A 20035-nucleotide genomic window follows, 5' to 3' on the forward strand; every position below is an offset into this window, starting at 1 on the left:
GAACAGTTTCCTGATATGATATCAAATTTGTGGTAATGCTAAATACATCACATCTTTCTAAATGCTTACAAATTTCAGATATGTGGAAAACAGTAGTCATCACCTCCATTCCTTTTTTTTCACTCATTACATTTCAGTCTTTCCTCTTGCATTACCCCTGCTTGAACAACAGCAAATTGCTCCTACAATCCACTTATTCATGTGAAACTCAGCAATTACATGTCTAGTCTTTTACACAATCTGTATTCACATTCTTTCAAAGACAGTATTTCCCTTTTAGACATTATACTGACTACAAACTGGACCTTTCACAACCAGAAAATAAAATGTTTTAGTGTAATTGAATGTTTATATTTATATGTATTTAATTAATATGTATTAGGCACATAAAATCAGTTCTGAACTAGTTTATTGCAGATGAATTAGCTTCTCATTTCTTTCAATCAGAATATGAAACATTGATAACTCCTCCTGCTCATGTTTCTAACCTCTAAGTATCGTTTATTTTCTGTTTCCTGCTGTTTACATCATCTGCTGACTTCATTAACATGCTGATCACTTGCTTTCTTTAATACTATTAATGAAACTGTTAAATAAGGCTGAAACAGAGACTAGGCATTAGAGCAGCACATCGGACAACTGGAATGTATCATCAGCCAAGGTTTCTGCAGCAAGGTCTAAAAGCCTATTTGTCAAAATAATTCCTTTTAATTGGTTTCACTAAATCATTATTTTTTCAATTGACTGATTTTTAATAGTGACATTACTAGAAAGTCATTTGTGAAAACTTGGCATAGAAAATCTGACTGCTTATGTATTTGCTTTTGTCTAAACCAGACCTACTAGGAAATTTGTATTTGCATCAGAATGGGTTTTGAACTACTTACTACAATTCTCCTTTCTATTGACCTCTTCATTCTCACTCTTTCATATCATAGTTTACCCTTACAGATTTGAGATCTTTGAATTAACTCCATGCAATTGATAAAACACTTAGGTTGCTTTAAGGCTGTGCAGAAGGGTATGCAATAACAAACAAATAATATTAAATAGAAGATAATATTATTCACATAAATAGACATACATAGTGAGAATATATATGAATGTACCACAGACACAAACAATTCCAAACACATTTCCAGCATAACTAAGGGAAGCATGAGACGTGTCTGTTAAACAGCAAAAAACATAAACAGAGAAGGAAAAGACCTATTTTACCTGTGTAGTTACTGGTGACCTGCAAACACACTAACTGAGTATAAATTAGGCTAGAAGTGAGAAGGTAAATAACAACCATCAGGAACGTGAGCCTTCAGGTAAGTCTTCCAGTACATGTAACCAAGGCAATGAACCTTATGCCTTTAATATATAAAGCTGGCTTAGTTCACAGAAGGAGTTGTCAAGTGATTGCTTGAAAAGGCAGTGTACCCATCCCTGATGTCAGACAAGGTGGCCCTATCTGCCTTCCAGCTCTGTGAGCACGACAGCAAACACCAACAATTCTTAACCCTAGCTTTGTCTTTAAAGTTAGTGATTCACATTTTCTATGTACTGAAAGTCTGGAATAAATAATACTCGGTTTTGATGAACCTAAATTACCTCATGAAATCTAAAAATAAGAAAATGCAATTATTAATCTTCATTATTAAGAGGACACGAGCAGCTGAATTTTTAAGTGTCAAAATTCTGGCCTCTAAAAAATTGGTTTTCAGTAAGTAGACGTGGGGGAAAGCTTCACAAGCAAGGGAACTCTTGAAGACAGTGGATTCTTGTACTGACCAAGGTCTTTGTTGAAAATCTCAAGCACACTACTCCTGAAACACAGCAAACTGCTGTCACACACCTACTGCTGCCTCCCCAGTTGTACCAACACAGACCTGGGAAAAACGGATATAATCTAGACCAAAAGAACACACAGTTAACATTTGTTTTTATTTAGGGGACAAAAAATGCAGAAATCTCACATGGCTTAGAAAAGACAGAAAATATTTGAATTCGGGTCCCCAGAACTATTTTGAACTTGAAAAGTGACATAGTTGATAGAAAAGGACAATCAGGCATTTTTGTAATCATAGTATTTTGAGTATATAGGTCATTTAATTCTGTGGTTTTCAGAAAACCCTTCCAGACATTGAAAATTTTCAGCGTACTTTTTATATAAAAAATCTCAGTCTCAATTAAAAAGACTATCAAAAGATTTTCTCATGGATATGTATTTGATTTAATGGAATGAAGCATTCTTGATCCTCCTTAGAGCATTCTCCTCTAAATTTTTAACTCTTATCAGTGGAAGAAGGAGCTTTGGTGAAAGTTATTTAACCTTTATAGTGTATTATTTGCATGGACTACTCAAGGAAAACTAACAAGGCTGTTACTTTGGGTACAATCTTTCTTATTTGGCAGAATAGTTCTTGGCCTTTTCAAAGCACACGACTCATTGTTTTCATCAGCCTATGATCATAATGATACAAAGAAAAGTCACAGTAATTATAGAGCAGTCTTCATAAGAGCTATATTTAATAAGCTATGTTCATCCCTGTTCCAACTCCACTAGCTTCTGTCAAAAGCAAGGATATATTTAACCATTATGTGCTAGCTTGCATAGCTACAATTATTATCCTCAAGAAAGCAGTAATACTTACGCCCCTTTAGGGGTTAAACCTTATTTTTTGTCTGTTAAAAAAAATACTGAACAGTTGAAATAAATTGTGAGTGCAATAAATGTTCATAGACTTCAAACAAAGCATTCTTTCTGAAATCATGTCTGTAAAAGGCTTAATTGTGTTTTTACCTCTTCAGTTTGACAACAAAAACAGTGATGAAAGATGAACTTACATATATCTGTATATATGCATGTATTAGCATAAATACAAACATATTGGCAAGAAATATTAAAAGTGTATCATCCAAACCCTTTATTTTAATTTGGATTATTAGTTGTTTAAGTAAAATTAATGACTACAATTAACTTCAGAAGTCTTTTTAAAAATGGAAAAAAAACCCCAACTCTTTATCTAGAGATCACAGTGAACATATGAGACAGCAGGAGGATACAGCCTGCTGAGTAGCACAAAGAAAAAATGAGAAAAAAGTTGCTCAGGATACATTTTATCACACAAACTGAGCATCAGATATAAGCTGTTGCGATCCCCAGGTGGCTTATATAAACATGTACCTGTTATGAGGCCTCTGAAAATGCTATTTTGAGTTGTTACTGGAAATTTTTTCATCATAATATGAGATGATAATAATAATAATAATAATAATAATAATAATAATAATAATAATAATAATAATAATAGGAAAAAAAACCCAACCAAAACAACAACAACAACAACAAAAAACCTCAGGGCACCAGCACCAGCCTGGTTCTATTTCACCTGTTCAATCTAACCAGGCAAAAATAATTCAGAGTACCTTGCAGGATGAATAGGCATATTATTGACTTCAAAGGGCTCACTAACAGTAGCATACAACTTCTGGCATCATTTCAGTCTCACTGGCTCTTGATAATTAAAAATACTGTTTACTTCACAGTACATTTTTAATTAACAAAATAATTTACATAGCTTCTTTCTTTGGCTGTTTGCTAGCACGTGTTCTGCCACACAAGTGTTTACTTCCTGCTGCCCTGAAGAGGAATCCTTGTGCTCACCGCAGAGGAACAATATGGCTCAGACAATCAGATCTCCAGAACCATCCTGCAATAACTGATCATTCAGTGTGGGAGGGATGAAGGGTGAAATTTCACATAAAAATTTTGAGGGAGGGCAAACAAAAATATAATATTAACAGAATTAACTAATATCAGGTAATATTCATAGAATTCAAAGAACCAAACAATGTATTTTATGTTCATTCCAGAACTCCATGCATCCTTCCTATTTATAAAAAGCATGAGGTATAAAATCCTGCCATCTCATCTACTGCATACAAGATATCTATCTTCCCACACTTCCATCCAATACAGCTCAGAATTCTGGTCTTAAAAGCCTCAATATAAAATATGCTATTCTCTAAGCTAAAACTTCGAAAGCATACATTGTGTTTATGGGCTGGCTCACAGTCACAGGGATCATATGTGCCTGTGCATGCATGCAAGTGCATGATACAAGAGTACTGAACCTATTGATTAATTTCTAATTAAAAGAGAATACAGTGAAACACTGGGAAAATTCTGAAGCAACCTTGTATTGTGATATGCAGAAGAATGCAAGCTGCAGTTCATTGGTGTCTCCATAGAAACAAGACATATTGGAGGGTGTAAGACATTGTCAGAGGACTTAAAAATTTCAGCTTCAGCAGAAAACAGAAAAGCACCTGAGGGATTTTTTTTTTTTTTTAACCAGGAAAACAAAATTAATTATTCATTTCCTATATGGGAAGCATCCATTTTTAGATTAGTTAATTAACATGCATCAGGATTAATTTATGGAGTGGCTAATCCTACGATTTTCTAATCCAGAAAATCTGTAGAAAATGCATTATTACACTTCTAAGTATAATGCCAAAGAGGAATATAAGTAGGCTCTCAATGAATAATTGAAAGGTCTATTCAATGTGCTGTAAATTCTTGGTAACATTTTCACACTTGCTTTAGACAGTGCTTATGCATTCATATGAGTATTGGCTGATAAGCAGAACCCCTTTTTGGCCTGTGCAAAAGGTGACCCCAGGAGAATTAAAGGCAGTGGGGAGACATTGATTCAAGACACTGTGCTGTAAACCTGCTCAGCATCCCTCCTACTTCAAATGAACAGACTCAAAGTGTGCAGCTGCAGCAACTATTTTTAAGAACTTGAACCCACACACAGGATGGATTAAAAAAGGCTCATCTCCATATGCTAAACCTGAAGCTATAGGCAGAGATTTTTTCCTATGGGACCAAGGGACCTATGCCAGCTGGTAGCTTCATAAGCTGGGCTACTGTGCCCCGATTTTATGCCCTGAACTGGCTACTGAAGCCTCAGAGACAGATTTCCCAACTCAGAACCAACCCCAAGCCCCCTCAGCTCTTTTCCTTATATCCCTTATCCATGGAGGTCCCCAGTACTGGAGGTACCTCCTATCTCCTTTTTTACTGACACAAAAGTGCTGTGGAAATTATCAGTTTCCTTATCAAGTCATTTCTGCTCCATTTCCTCAAAAGAGTAGAAGGTCTGTCATGATGCCTCCCATGGCCTGGGGTACTGATGAGGTACTTGTGCCACACAAGGGAACTGAAGTTGAGAACTGCCATTAAATCTTAGCTGGGGGTCTCTTCAGTATTAGGAGCCTCTCTCAGGGCTATGTTAAGACAGTGCATATTTGATATGGAAAGAAAAAAGGTCCTTCAAGAAGAACCAGGCCTTTTCCTGGTGACATTGTGTGCCATGATATCATGGTGATGACCCAACCCTTCCACAACTAGCCACTTAAGGAAGACGAGGATTAAGGAAATGGATAACTATGAGACTTCCCATCGGCAAACAAGACTTAAGGGCTCTAAAAAGATGTCTCAATGAGTGGGAAGGAAAGAAAAGGTTAAAGTTAAAGTGAAAACAGTTATTTAGGAACTTTTTAGTGTGCATGTCACACATAACCAAGTTCTGTACAGAGCACCCATGTTAGTAAAAAAACCAGAGGTCTCACTGAAGACTAAGTATTAGCATATTTTTAATCAGGCATGATCTTCATAATAAATATCCACGTATTAGATTATCAAGTATTAGAGCTCTGCCAGAAGATGCAGACGTATTCTCTAGCTCTACACACTTGCAGCAAGATGCATCTAAGATCGAAGACAATCCTTCAATTAACAAAGCATAGCATCTTACAGTCAATTGTCAAAATTGACACAAAATAGAAGAATGGTACTATGAGTGATTATGACATGTTTATGTCCAGCTGTGCTTTTTAACATATGTGAAAAGATGGAAATTCAGAGATATGTGAACTGATATGCACTCATTTACACTATAGTTTCTCCAGTCTGTGCACCAGAGCTGAAAGCACTGAACTTGTTCTCAGTCCCTTATCTTTCAGAAATGGAAAGTGCTGCCTGCACAGGAGAAGTTAAAATTGATGGGTACACATGGAAAAAGAAATTATTTTGAAAGAGATACAGAAGATGATGAAAAATAGGTGATACTGCTAATGTTTTCTCAAGGATAAGAATTAAAAAGATAGAATTATTTTTGGTCTTATAAAGACTGCAATGGCCCTGTAATTGACTTTTGGACTTTGGATGAACAGTAATACTATCCTATACCTTTGCTTATATGTGCCATTCTTGTCCACATCATCTTAGATGATATTAAGGCCATTTCTCACACAAGTAAAATCTACTTTTAGGAATAAAAGATACCAACAAAAACATGGTTTTCTGAAGGACATAATACTAGGTTGCTCCTTTAGGGAATATCTTAAACTCTTCTATGTTGCATGTAAAGGAAAAAACAAAAGAGTTGTGTAATCTTGAATAGTCTACCTTCACATCCTTCACTGCAATCACAGCTTTGGGACACTGATGTAAAACGAGGAAAGGATACAATAGTTTGAAGTCTCTTTCCCCCTTTCCTGTACCCCCTATCCAGTACCCCCTATCCATCTCCCAAAGAAGGCAATGAGAAAGGGAAATGACTGGATTTTTCACTATTGTGCTACTTAATAATAAAAGACCGAAGGGATAGTGAGAAATAACACTCAGAAAGGGAGAGTGCACAACGACACCTGATACACAATTGCTGATGTATACACCATGATCATATATTACTGCAAGTTCAGATTAAATTAGATGGAATGATGTCAACATATCTCAGGAGAAAATTAGCTATAGCTTATGCAATAAAGTCTTTATAATCTGTCAAGAATGCCTGAAACTTATTTTTACAAATTATGATACTTTATAGGAGGCGATGCGAACACTGACTAAATGTTTTATTCTGCCATTATTTATAGGTGAGATTAGATCTAAAGCACATACCAGCATCATGCAGTGATGGAACTTCAGCATGGTTTTGACATTAGTAATACATGCTGAGTTTGCAGTAATGACTTTTACAAGTTGTTTTGTCCCAGGAGTGTGTTAGACATATTGCAGTGGGGTCACAGATGGATGCTCCTAATTGCAGGTCCGGGAACAGTGAGATCAAAGACCTCTGCCAGGTCTTCTGTCCCCATAGATGCACACAGACCCAAATTTTCCACAGATTCAATTTATCTGGATGGCCAAGGCTGCCTGAGTCAGCACAGGATAAATGAAGGTTTAGGGCAATTACAAGAGAAAACACAGTGGCCATGCTGGCTGTCATAGAATTTTGTCACACACAGTTATCAGATGTGAAGAAAAAAATCAAGAATAACTGTTGTGAAAGACTGAAGACTTCTGCAGTATGTCCATCATTCAGGTCAGTGGTTATGGCTGTAGTGCAAGACTGGTGAGTAATGTGTTTAATTTCATACTTTGCCAAAGGCCTCTTTGGGGAAATGGAGGAACTGACAGTCTCTGCTTACTTCTCAAAATAAGGATAATGATCTTTCCTCACTTCAGAGATGTGCTCGAATGACTGAGGCAGGTTGCTGTAGTGTGCAACAGGTACACATTACTTTGTTCTATATGTATGTATACATATATTTTTATACACACATATACATATATTTTTATACACATCTATACATATACTTTTTCAATGAATAACATCAAGGACACTGTGAATTTAGATAAACATTGCAAGTTCACTTGCTTTCCTAAAATTTGCAGGTAATTTATCTTACTTAGAAGGAGAGAGGATTTTGTAAATATAAAAGTTTTACATTATATTTCTTGAATCCGTCCAAGACAACCTAGTGTAATATTCTTCCCCTAGTTATTTTACACTTTGGCATATATAGTATTGATTGTGAGCATATTTGAGTGAGTTTGTTTGGGGTTTTGAACATTATATATATGTAATGCAAGTTCCTTTAAACAACTTTACAACTTTCCCTAATTAAAATAAAATAAAACAGAAAAGGAACACATTAGTTTTCCTTCCAGAGCTGCATTTATCCCTAAGCACTTTGAGCAAGGCACAGTGATGCACAATATGTTGCACAGTAATTCTGCCTGAGTAAAGCTCCTGGTATTAAAGAATAACCATGCATCCAAGAGACCGTCAGCCTTAGGCACAGACAGATTGACACAGCGTGGTGCAACATTTTTGTCCAGAATCTGGAAATGCCTGCTTGTGAAACTTTGGCAAGAGTAAGTCTGCACCATATGCATCTCCTTGTAAGTTTAATTGCCTGTATGCAAGCTATTAGTCTACCTTCAGGAGTTATGTTTCTTAACATCTTCCTCCTTCACTGCAGTATTATGGCTAAACAAATATTATTAAGTCAAATAAATAAAAGGCAACCCATGGTAGTTTGAGGCTTTTGACCAAGCCTGAAGACAGAGTTAATGAATAAGATCAAACAATCAATCAATCAACCAATCAATCGATATTTGGTTTTAAATCAGTATTGGTAGTCCACAGGCAGAATTGCTTAAGGCAAAGGTTCCTTTAGCATGCACCACAACTCTTCAATATCTTGATCTCCTGCCATCACTGCACCTTAGTGCAGACTGCATTCATTTGTATTCCTCATTCCTATCTCTTCACACTAGTAAATATTGGAGCTATGCTTGATGAAAAATGGATATTTTTAAAAACCTGCTTAAAAGTTGCACTGAGAAAGAGTGGTTGGTCCCACTGAAACTGCATGACAGATCTTCGGCAAAATCCAAGATTTCTTAGAATTTGAATGCTGATTACCTAGATAGTAGCAATAATCAAAAGAGTCTTATATAGATAAATCCAAGATACCTACAAAGAAAAGGCATTTACTGGTAGGCACATTGTATTTTACATTTCCAACTTGCATTTCAGTGCCTCAGAATAATGAATCACTGTGAATAGCATGGTAATGGCTTCTTTAGAAGGCAAATCTGCACACCTGCTAAAAAGGATGAGCACTGCATACGGTGTCCTGTGTCACGCATACTCTCTGTGTGAGTCTATTCAGATAATTTAACTGTAATTCAACCTGCACAGACTATACATATCACTTGCACGGGGTTTTTTTGTGGGATTTTTTTGTTGGTTTTTTTGTTGTTTTGTTTTGTTTTGTTTTGTTTTGTTTTGTTTTTGGTGTCTAACTTCCTTTTGGTATTATATAGTTTTCTTGGATATTTACGTTAGACTAGGTTTCATAAAAATCACCATTTAAATAAGCTCTTCACTCACGTCTATGAGGCTACATGAGGTTACATGTAAACTTTTATGGACTCACATTGGTGTCACTGCCTGAAGACATCTGAAAAACATGCAACTGCATGGTTCTGCCATTGCCATGGGACCTCTTGGAAGGTGTGAGCCAACATGCTCTCTGTAGATGCACTGTACAGGAAGGAATTCAGCATTGCTATCAAGTTGAAGTCAAAGTGACATGGAATATAATCTACACCAATATGCAGAGGAGTAATCACATTCAAGAACATGGTCAAACCTCCACTTGCAAAGGAGCTGTGCTGCCTGGTGCTCCCTTCCAAAGGGAACTCCTGGAGGATGAAATGCTGTGCCATGCCATGCAAGCAGTCGCACCAGCTGTCTGCCAGTGAGGTATTTCTCCTCAACCTGAGAGGTGCTCCCCAGGAGCAACAGGGGCTGGTCACCTCTCTTAGCACTAAGGGAAGAACCTCATCCCCCCTTGGTGGGCTGAGACGAGGGCACAGAGACACACAGGCTGTTCTGCTGCCCATTTTCTCTGATTTCTGCTGTGCTGACAACTTCCCAGGGGCTGGACCATATCAAAGATGGAAAAAAAGAAGGCATGAATTTTATTGCTTCTACAGATATATTTTACCCAGCGTTTAGATAGCTTTGAAATAGTTGATCTACAAACTTGAGGACTTTTCTCTAAAATAATACTTCAAAAAGCATTTATGTTAACTGAAACACTGAAATTTATCAAAATAAGGTTATTTTGGGATACTTCACAAGAAAATTAGTTTCTTTCCCTGGATATTTTCATGACATTTTTAAAAATAAGTGTAATACAGTCTCCAAAACTGTATAAAATACAGTTACAGAATAAAATGAATTATGTTTTAAGCAGAAGAAATTTCAGATCAAGGTGTCATTTTTTAGGAAGGTCTGCCCTACACTCCACCCTTTTCATGAGAAAAGGCAGGATGCCACTATCCTAAAGCTTACATGATTTAATTTTCTGGTGGTTCCCCTACACATCATACCTGCACTCCATTCATATGACCTGGGGCTTTTTAAACTGCTGCTCCATACATAATCAAATAAATGACAAACTTTCTCTTTTAAACATTCCAAGGGAAAAGGCACTGTACAGGGTGTGGGTGCCCAGGCGCCGGCAGCAGCCAGACACAGCTGGTTCCAGCCAGACACAGCCAGTTCCAACCGGATCCAACCGCCCACCGCAGGGCGCACTTTGGGCGCAGCCTGTGTAAGGAGGGCAAAAACGCTGCACAAATGGCGGTAAGGAAAAGATTTGTGAGATAAACCTCCAAAAAAATCCCAAACCAACACTGTGGGAATGAAGGTGAGAGCACAGAAGAGGAGGTGCTCCAGGCACCAAAATAGAAATTCTGCAGCAGCCCGTGGAGAGGACTGTGGTGGAGCAGCCACTGTGCAGCCTGTGAAGACCCCACGCATAGGCCAGTAGGTCATGAAGGGTTACAGCCCATGGAAGGACACATCAGGGAAGATGTGCGTTGGGGAGTGGCAGAGAGGAGTTTTTATGGATGGATCCCAACCCCTATTCCCCATCACTGTGGGTGGCAGAGGCCAAGGAGTCAGGTATAAAGGAGTAAAGTTGAGCCTGGGAAGAAGGAAAGGCCAGGGCAAAGAAGTTATTTTCACTTTTGCTTCTCACTATCCAAGCTTGTTTTAAATTGGCAGTACATTAAGTTAATTTCCCCAGGCTGAATCTGCTTTGCCCATGATGGCAATTGGTAAGTGACCTCTCTGTTTTATCTCATTCCATAAACTATTTCCTACCTCATCCTGATGAAGGAACGGAATGAGAGGTGGCTGTGTGGAGGTCTGGCAGCTGACTAAGTTCAACCCAGCACAAGGACTGAAATCAGAAATGCACACTCTTCCAGAAATTAAATCATCATGTTAGATATTTTGTTAATGAAACAAAAAGCACTGCTTTGAGTCAATACAGAAATAAATCACAGTTATAAAGGTTTGTGTTTACGGTTAACATTAGAGGTTTACAGATTAATGTTTAGCAGTTTTTTATAGCAACAATATTCCAAAGAAATTATTAAGTAGCTCAGTGCTGCTCCTTTCTCTTGTTGCAGGCTGAAAACGGGGAAAGCCTTTATCTGCTTGAGGTTATCTAGCAAAATTTTCATACCACATAGAGAAATGGATTCCAACATTTTGCCTAGACAACTCATTTCAGTATTGGGAGAGACATGTTTAACCCCTGCCACAGTACATCAGTAGCAAAGGTATTTGGGAAAGAAGGACTCCATGAGCAGACTGCATGACAAACAGGCCATTTGATGTGAATAAGCAATCTACTTCAAGCTAACTCAGGGAAATCAAATCAACTCTCCAGACTAAGGTTTAGTTACAGAGATGTAAACTTGGAATAATTTGAATTAGTGCCTTAGTGGTTCAAAAGATAAATTCCAAATCACTGACTTCTTCAACAGACCAGATCTCATACTTTACCAGAAGATGATACAGAAATATGTTCATATTAACCTACACAAATCAACACTGTCTTGCTGAAAATTAGGATCTTTGAGCTATAAGTTCAGATTTACGCTAGGTTCTTGGGCAAGGAGCTTACTTTTTTTTCCTTCCTCAAAATCATATGCTGCTCATATCTTACTACTACATTAGACCTGTCCGATACATTTTCTTCTTTAAATATACTAAGGTATATTAAAATGTTTAATGTTGCCATTACTAGTGAAACACCATTTTGTTTTATTCTTGTTCTAACAGAGAGAAAACTATAAAAAAGTCCTCAGAAAAAGTCTCCAGGTGATATAAGATTGGCTATAATTCTGATTTGTCAAAGGTTTCTTTTGATGCATAAAATATGTGCGGAAAACCAAGTCAGCTTTGGAGAATGTATTCTAAAACTTTCATTGAGCATTCTCATTAATGTTGAGTGTAGCCTGGTTTTGAACTTTTGAAAAAAAGCTAACATGTTCTTTTGGTATCTTAGTTTACACCATAACCTCATGAATTTTTAATAGATACTTCTCACAAGTCAGTAGGAGCCAAGGTTTTAGCTTTAAATGGCAATGGGTTGAGCAGAAAGAACCACATTTATGTCTTTTAGGGGGACATCAGGGTAATTTTACATCCAGTTTTGTCTACTAGTAAGTATCCTATTGATTTGAATAGGAGGAACTATACACTTTTGCTAAAAACAAATAAAAATCAGACAAACTTAGTTTTGAAACCAACATGTACAATACTCAGTTGGATGTCTGAGTCCATTTATTTTGTAGGTTTAGGAAAGTTTTGGTAGGTCCCTACTTCCCTTTACTTGAGCACATTGTTATTTTATACCTCTTTTATCCTGTACAACTTCTCTGTAAAAGTGTCCTTCATTTAAAGGGAACAGCTGCTAGCACAGTAATCACAGTGTCCCCTTTTGTGTTGGAAACTGTAGTTCAGAATCCTGTTCTTAGTTGTTATTTTTCTGTTCATGACATATCACAGCTATGCAAATAAGACCACCTAAATGTAAGGATAAAAACATTAATTTAAATTATTTTATTTGGAGGAAAATCTATTATTCAATATCCAATATGGTTTTGATCTTTTCACAGATTACAACGTCTCTGAAAAAATTTCAAGCACATTAGCTCTGTCTGAATTCCCATGGAGCATGGGCACAGGTGCCACACACATGTGACTAGAAACTGTGCAGACCTCCAGCCTGAAATTCCTTTAAAATCTCATCTTTTCATAACCAACTGACTACCCCTAATTGGATTCTTAATGGCACACTGCCTGGAAATTCTAATGTGGCCTCTCTTGATTTCAGAGTAACCCATTTGAACACAAACAGTTAAACTGACTTGTTAAGACCATTTAACATGAGTGAATACTCTAGAAAGCAACATATTATATTACTTCACCCTTAGGGGGTAGCGAGAAAAAGATTCATATTGTATTCATAAAATTGGCACTGCTAAAGGAAAAAGACAGCAGCTGATCGCCTCATATTGAACTGTTAATAGAATTCGGAACTGAAATCAGTAAAACAGAAAATGTGCCAGTAAATTAGCTTTAAAACAAAATTCTTGTGAAATACAGTTTAAAATATTTGAGTTAATTTCCAGGCCTGTGTGCTTCTTGTGCATAGAATTTGTCCTCTTTTCATCTTATGCAAATGTAGTATGGCACATGCAGCACCTTCCAGGTTACTGGATTTCTCAACGCTCCAAAACTAAAATGAAATTAGGTGTAAATGTGTTAAAGAGTTGCACTTTCAAGAACTTCCTTACAATTTTCTGAAGTCAAATCCCACCAGCTGCAGTGTGTGTCTTCAATATATTTTCAATTTCAAAATCTTAATTTTTGAAAGCTAATGCAAATCTGCATTCTTTATTAGGTCTTTAAGTCTGCCCACACTTGACTACTGCAGCAATTTTACATTTTAAATCTAAAGAAATGGAAAATACAGTTGAAGAAGAGATTTGAAAGTGAGCGTATTAGTGGCCATGTTCCCTAAGTGCCTTCCCTGGTTTCTGCATGCAGTCATTTTCACTGGACTTCTTCAGAGTCTCAGCATATTGACAGAAGAGAATCAACATAAATGTCTGCCCTTCTTTGAGGACGATTTCCCCTTCCTTAGCATAGAAAGAAACATGTATGAACACCATTAGAAGTAATTTCTATCTATTTATGCCAGTCGTGCTTCCCAAATAAATCAAAGGGGCAACTTCTGTCACTTTATCTCAAATAACACAGTCCTCTGCTACCTGGAAAAATATTGCCATCCATGCTATACAGAGGAATGACATAAGGAAAGTGTGTGACCTATTAACAACTGAAAACATTTTCAACATAGTCACATCTTCACCCTGCACGCAGGTGCCTGAAACACTTGTCCTGCTCTTTTTTTTCCCCAAACACCTGTGTAATTTATCATTTTATTATATCTGTTAGTAGCATGATCACATAAGTGAAATAAAAATATCAGAATCAAAGGGATCCATCTAGAAAAAAGCCAAAATGACTGTTTTGCTACTTTTCTGAAAAATCCCCCAGGGGCCTGGCTTGCAAAGCAGTAGCATTGCACTAAACAGTGAAGACTGAAGTATTTACGAGCCAAATAAATTGCAGCCCTGTGTGAGAGTTTGGGAGATGCTGTTAATTATTCATTTATAAATTAAGAGTTGAAATTTTAGAATTTTTAGTCAACAGTTTTATTCACTTCAGAATCCCATCACTATACAATCATTGTTAGTCCAAAATGCATCTTTTACTGATTTTGTTATTTAAAATGTACTCAGTCACTTAAAAGGCTTAACTGAGAATTGTGTACCCATGTTTAAATGTGTTAGAACCAGAATTTGGATCAAACTATGTCTGTCACTAGAGCTCCAGGCTTGGGCACTGACTGCAGTGCGTGTGTGGCCATGGGGAAGGACAATGAGTGGAGTGAGGAAAGCCACCAGGAGGTCTTTAGGTTCCTCCCTGGCTCTCGTGGCCTGTGCTATCTAGCAGTATCTCAGGGGGGCACACCCTGCTTTTTCTGGCTCTCTTACTGAAAGAGTGTGTGTGTCTCTGTGTGTGTGTGTGTGTGTGTGTGTGTGTGTGTGCATATGTCTGTGTGCATATGAACAAATGCCTGCTCCTCCTCACACATTACAGCATTCCTGCATGAGAACAGGTGCAGGAGACATGAGATCCTAGGAGAACAAGACAAATCAAAAGTGAATCTCAAGATAAATTATTATAAATGTATATATGTTCTTGCTTACTGTATCATAGATGTATCCATAAAGCCCCATGCTCAGATCAGACACAAGGGGTTTAATTCAAAGCTGTCAGTGTTTAGACAGGAAATCCAGGGAATTCTGTCTGGTGTGCATGGGACTGATAAGAAGCAGGCACCGACTGCACAACAGGCACATAAGGAATCCATCAAAGTAGCACTACAACCTTCAAGGGACACCAAACACTAAAGGTTGTGTTGCCGTGCACAGTCCTGGGAAAGGGAGCTTCCAAGGTTAAAAAGCATTTCAAGTTCATACTTGTTGTCATCTAGAATGGACCCAACATTTAGACCAGGAAAACTTACCAAGCTTTTTAATATTTCTTTGGATGTAGGTCTGATTTAAGACATTCTTTTTGGAAGTTAGTCTTACTCCTAGTTGCAGATTTTTTCCTTAAATCAACCTAGCCATCATCTGGTGTGCCTTAAAATGGAACTGTCAAATAGAACATGCAAATAAAATGGAACTGCACACACACAGAAAAAAAAAAAAAAAGACTATAATTTATAAAAAGGCCTGTTCAGCTTGTCTCTGCATGTTTTTGATAAAGAATGTCATGTTAAAGCCATGATTTGGAGTGTGGCCACAGAAAAAGCCAAATCAGAACAACCAGGCACACTTTGGGCACAGAGTGGGAAGGAACAAGTGTCTGGGGCAGGATGTAAACCTCTTCAGATGAATTGGCTAAAGGAATAATGAAATGGTACCACAACTTCAATATGTGGCAGCATGGTTAAAGTATGCTTAGACAGCAGTTCAGAGCAATAGCCCAAATTAATTGTCTAATTGTAAGGTATAATTTAAGCTTTAACTAAGTCTATGAAAATGTATGCAGATTACATATTTATGAGAAAGATTCCATTGACTACATATAATCAATAAAATTAAGATTCCCTATGAGATTCTGCTATTTAGCCTGCCAGTCTTTATGACACTACAGTATTATTCCTCTTGGTTTAAGATGTTTTCTCCTTTCAGCTTCTATTATGGCTGCACAAATGGGAAGAAGCCAAATGATTGCACTGAGGAAACACTGAGGCTGAATACATACAAAATGCTGTCAAACACACAGGGTGAACAGAAAAAATATGTTTTTAATTTCTTTTAGTTCTTGCCTGTTACTTCTATTAGCACTTAGACAGAGTGAAGGGAAATAAATCGGATGCAAGGATAGTTGTCCAGATGACAATACCCCACTTGAGCCGTAGATAAAATTTATAGGAACAAAAATGCATGGGGGAAAAAAAAAAAAAAAAAAAAAAAAAAAGAAGGATTAAAAATTCATTTCTGGAGAAATGTATAGAACAGCTCCTGAGTTCTGTGCCCTCTCCTAGCCATGCAGGTGATGTGAATGGTACCGATATGAGGCTTTGGAGGAGTTTAGTGCAGGCATTTTCTCTAGGAATACCAGCATAAAGACAAGCTTTCTAAGAATAAATACCTCTTAGGTGCCTGATTCCATTAAAAACATGAACATCTGAACTGGGCCCACTCCTTAAAGAAGTGCTGAATTCACTTCCCTCTCCAACCCCACAGCAAAATTCCTGTAGGAGATGAAACACCTCCCTTTGGGTTTCCTATTCATCACATAGAGAGGAGCAGACACAGTGAGGGAGTGTGATTGTGACTGCGCTGAAGTAACCTCTGATCACCAACACTTGCTTTCCTTTAAATCCTGGCATTTGAAGTTCAGGACCCCAATGGGGTCCCAGCAGCAGGTGCTACATGGTGCTACATGCAGGCAGGCGGCTCAACACATGGCTGCCCTAAGCCACAGCTCACCATGCTGTCATTTGTGCCATGCTGCTGGAATATTTTATCTTGACATGCCTGGCCTGCCCTTGCCCCTCCTCTCTCTGTGGAGAGTTCATGTCATTCCAGGCATGAACTCTGGAAGTCCTCTTCCTCTTCTTGAACTGCTGTGAGATTCCTGCCCTTAGGAATAGCACCTGAATCTGACAAGCAAAAAGCACCCTGATATTTTCTGGCCTCTGTTATTAAATGGTGTGTTGCCCTTATCATGATCCCGGTTAAGCTAGTAAGTGTTTTGCCATCAGCTTCAGCAGAAGTGTGTTCAAGACCTAGAAACCAAGGATTTGGTGATGGTAGGTCTCCTAGAAAATGAACTGAAAATTTTAAAGGATGTTGTTGCTCTTGTATCAAATGTCAAATTGAGTGCTCAGAACTGGGAGGACAGACAACAGATTGCTATACAGATCAGCTAAAACTTGAACCTAGCGACAAAGAAAGTATTTTCTCAGAGGCCATGGACACGTATGATCCTTAAATAATTTCTCTATTTTGGATCTCTTTCTCTCTTTAGTTTGATGGGCAATGGTGACCTTTAAATCTTTGGCTTTAATACTGCAAGTAATTATTCCTACCACAAAAGCTGCAGTAGCATTTATTATTTGTTTGCCATTTCTGTGAAGATGTTAGTGGCAACTGAGATGCAGTTTCACTTTCCTTCAGTAATAGAAATCTGTTAATTACTATGTAGTTTTCTCTGTATATCACTGAATGCTTTACTGTGCAGGTTGTCTGACAGTAACAGACTTGTTACCCTATTTGTACCTTGGTAATGTATTGCTAAGAGGAATGAATAGCTTGCTACCCAGAACTACTTTGATGGCATTCATACTGTCATGTACAATTTTCAGACTTTAATATCAATTTTGCAAGTGTATCTGTCAAAAACAATTAAATTCTACAACAGATATAATTTGTTTTGCACCAATCTATGCAAATCTTTCATTGTTGCAGGTATGAATATTTTATATTACACAAGGAGAAACTAAAAGGAATTAAATTTAATTTAGTCATGGGGTCTCCAGTCAAGGATGTGTGGTTTTGTATGTACTCCAGACCTTTTCACTGTTCTTGGGCAGAATTCCCTAAGCACATATAAAAAGAAAAAATGTAATGCCTGTTGTATTGAAACAAAATGAAGCTGACACTTATGGACCTTGTGCTATAGTAAACGCTTACCACTGAACAGAACTTTTTTTTTTAAATGAGTACAAAAAGCCAGCTAATTTCCCTTACTACTCTAGAATAATTAATTAGGATTTTATTTTTGATAACAATGTGGATCCCATACTCTTTCCTTTGTGTTCAGGCTTAGTTCCCTTTATATTCACATTAGAGAAATCTATCTGGTCTCGTTTGTACTACACTCATGAAACTTAAATGTACAGAAGTCCAGTTATTTGTGATTTTCCTTGATGAACTCTAGCATAAACTCAAGCTTTTCTCCTTGAAACCAGAACCAAGTTATTAACTGCATAAATTTACTGCAATGACAAAGGCAAGAGCAAAAACTTAACTATCTAAGAGGAAAAATCCCAAGTATATAGATCAAAAAGTTTTCAGAAAAACATGGCTGAAATTTCTAGCATGTTGACAATAATAGGATGCCAGAAATAATAGGGAAAATTTATGGACCATAACTAACGTGATGTAATCTATGCTACAGAGTTCTATGACTCCACCATATATAACTTAAAAACTTATTAGATAAAGCACAAGTGAAATATTGTATGCCCTGTGCTAGGGTCATTTTTCCTTCCGTATATTCATTTAATTTTAAGAACTGTATATATACTATATGTATATATGTATTATATACTGTTTAAAACATAATGGATGGGTTGCTTTTTTTTATGTGCCCTTCGGTGTGCTTATTGCTCCAAGTATATTGATTATATTTTCTATTATTTTTAAATTGTTTTACTATTTATGACAAGCAGTTGCTTTCCTTTAGTGAGAAATTATAATAGATTGAAAACTGGTAAAAAATTAATAATGCATTTTTTTTGTTTTTTGGAAAATAAAACTTCAAAATAGCAAGTGGGCTAGTAAAAGCAGTGACTACACAACTTTTTTTATTCTATTTTTTTGTTGTTCCCCAAAAGATGCACCCTGCAAACTACTCAGTATTTGAGATTTGTTCAGCTAAGCTATATAGCAGTTGTATGTCTGAAATACATTTGATACAATTTGGCCTCTATTCAGTATCTGCTACTTTCCTTTAGCTCTCGCTTAATATGCACAAAGGAAATCTGTGAAAATTTTTTATTTTTCTAGATCACTTTAAGAAGCCTTTACAGTAAAAATGTTTCCATGAAACATATTAAATAAATATTATTATGTAACTATTTGAACAAAATAGTCCTTATTCTGAGTTTTTTCTTGAAAAAGCAAACAATAATATCAGGCTCAGTACTGCTGTTTAATCTGCTCATGTGTTGAAGCACCTTCACCTGCCTGCTAGTATTTTAAAGTAGCATGTTTTGTTCAAAAAATGATGCCAGTAGTCACCAACTTTGCCAAACACACAGATTTTGCATAACTAGCAAAAATATTGCGTGACTGTTTTCATGTTTCAGAAGATGCCTTTTGAAGTGTACTGTATTGGGCACTACATGATCATGTTGGTCACTTGTTGCTAAACAGAAAGGATGTAGTCTGTCTCAAATGACAGGGGAACATGACAGATATGGATCCATGAACTAATTATGATCAAATGCAGGAACTGATATTAATGCATGCCTGTAAAATAATCATGTTGATACTGCAGAAATAAACCTTCAAACTTCTCCACAGCAGTGAAAAAGAAACAGAAATTACAAGTTGTGAATTGATGACAGCCAATCTGAACCTTAGTTCTTATTTTATACAAACCTCTCTTTTTTTCCCTTTGTGGCTTTGTTCCTGCATAAACTTTTAAGGAGCAAGCTATTTTACCTGCATATCAGAAATCTATACTGGAACATAGAAATTTATTGGCTTTTTGGATAGGCATATCCAAAACTAGAAGGGCTAATACTCATGGAAAAAGGAACACCCCAAACCTCTGCTTCTGAAAAGTTTAGAGTGTGAGAAGGAGAAAAATACGTACAGGGAATACTTCCCATATTGAAGCATTTCAAGGCATTTGAACACTATTCACTTGCTGCAAAGTTACCAAGTCTAACATCATGATAGAATGAATTTTACTGAAGAAGACCCAGTAAC

The 20035-nt window shown here is 37.0% G+C and overlaps 1 protein-coding gene across 10 annotated transcripts in view; it reads right to left on the reverse strand.

Moving 5' to 3' along the window:
• Positions 1-20035, reverse strand: part of DLGAP2 (DLG associated protein 2) — a 378906-nt gene that overhangs the window by 303448 nt on the left and 55423 nt on the right. The gene's annotated exons all lie outside the window — the stretch shown is intronic.

This window comes from Chamaea fasciata, unplaced genomic scaffold (genome assembly GCF_029207755.1).
Source record: "Chamaea fasciata isolate MVZ Bird 193981 ecotype frontalis unplaced genomic scaffold, bChaFas1.0.hap1 SCAF_3, whole genome shotgun sequence".
Lineage (NCBI taxonomy): Eukaryota > Metazoa > Chordata > Aves > Passeriformes > Sylviidae > Chamaea > Chamaea fasciata.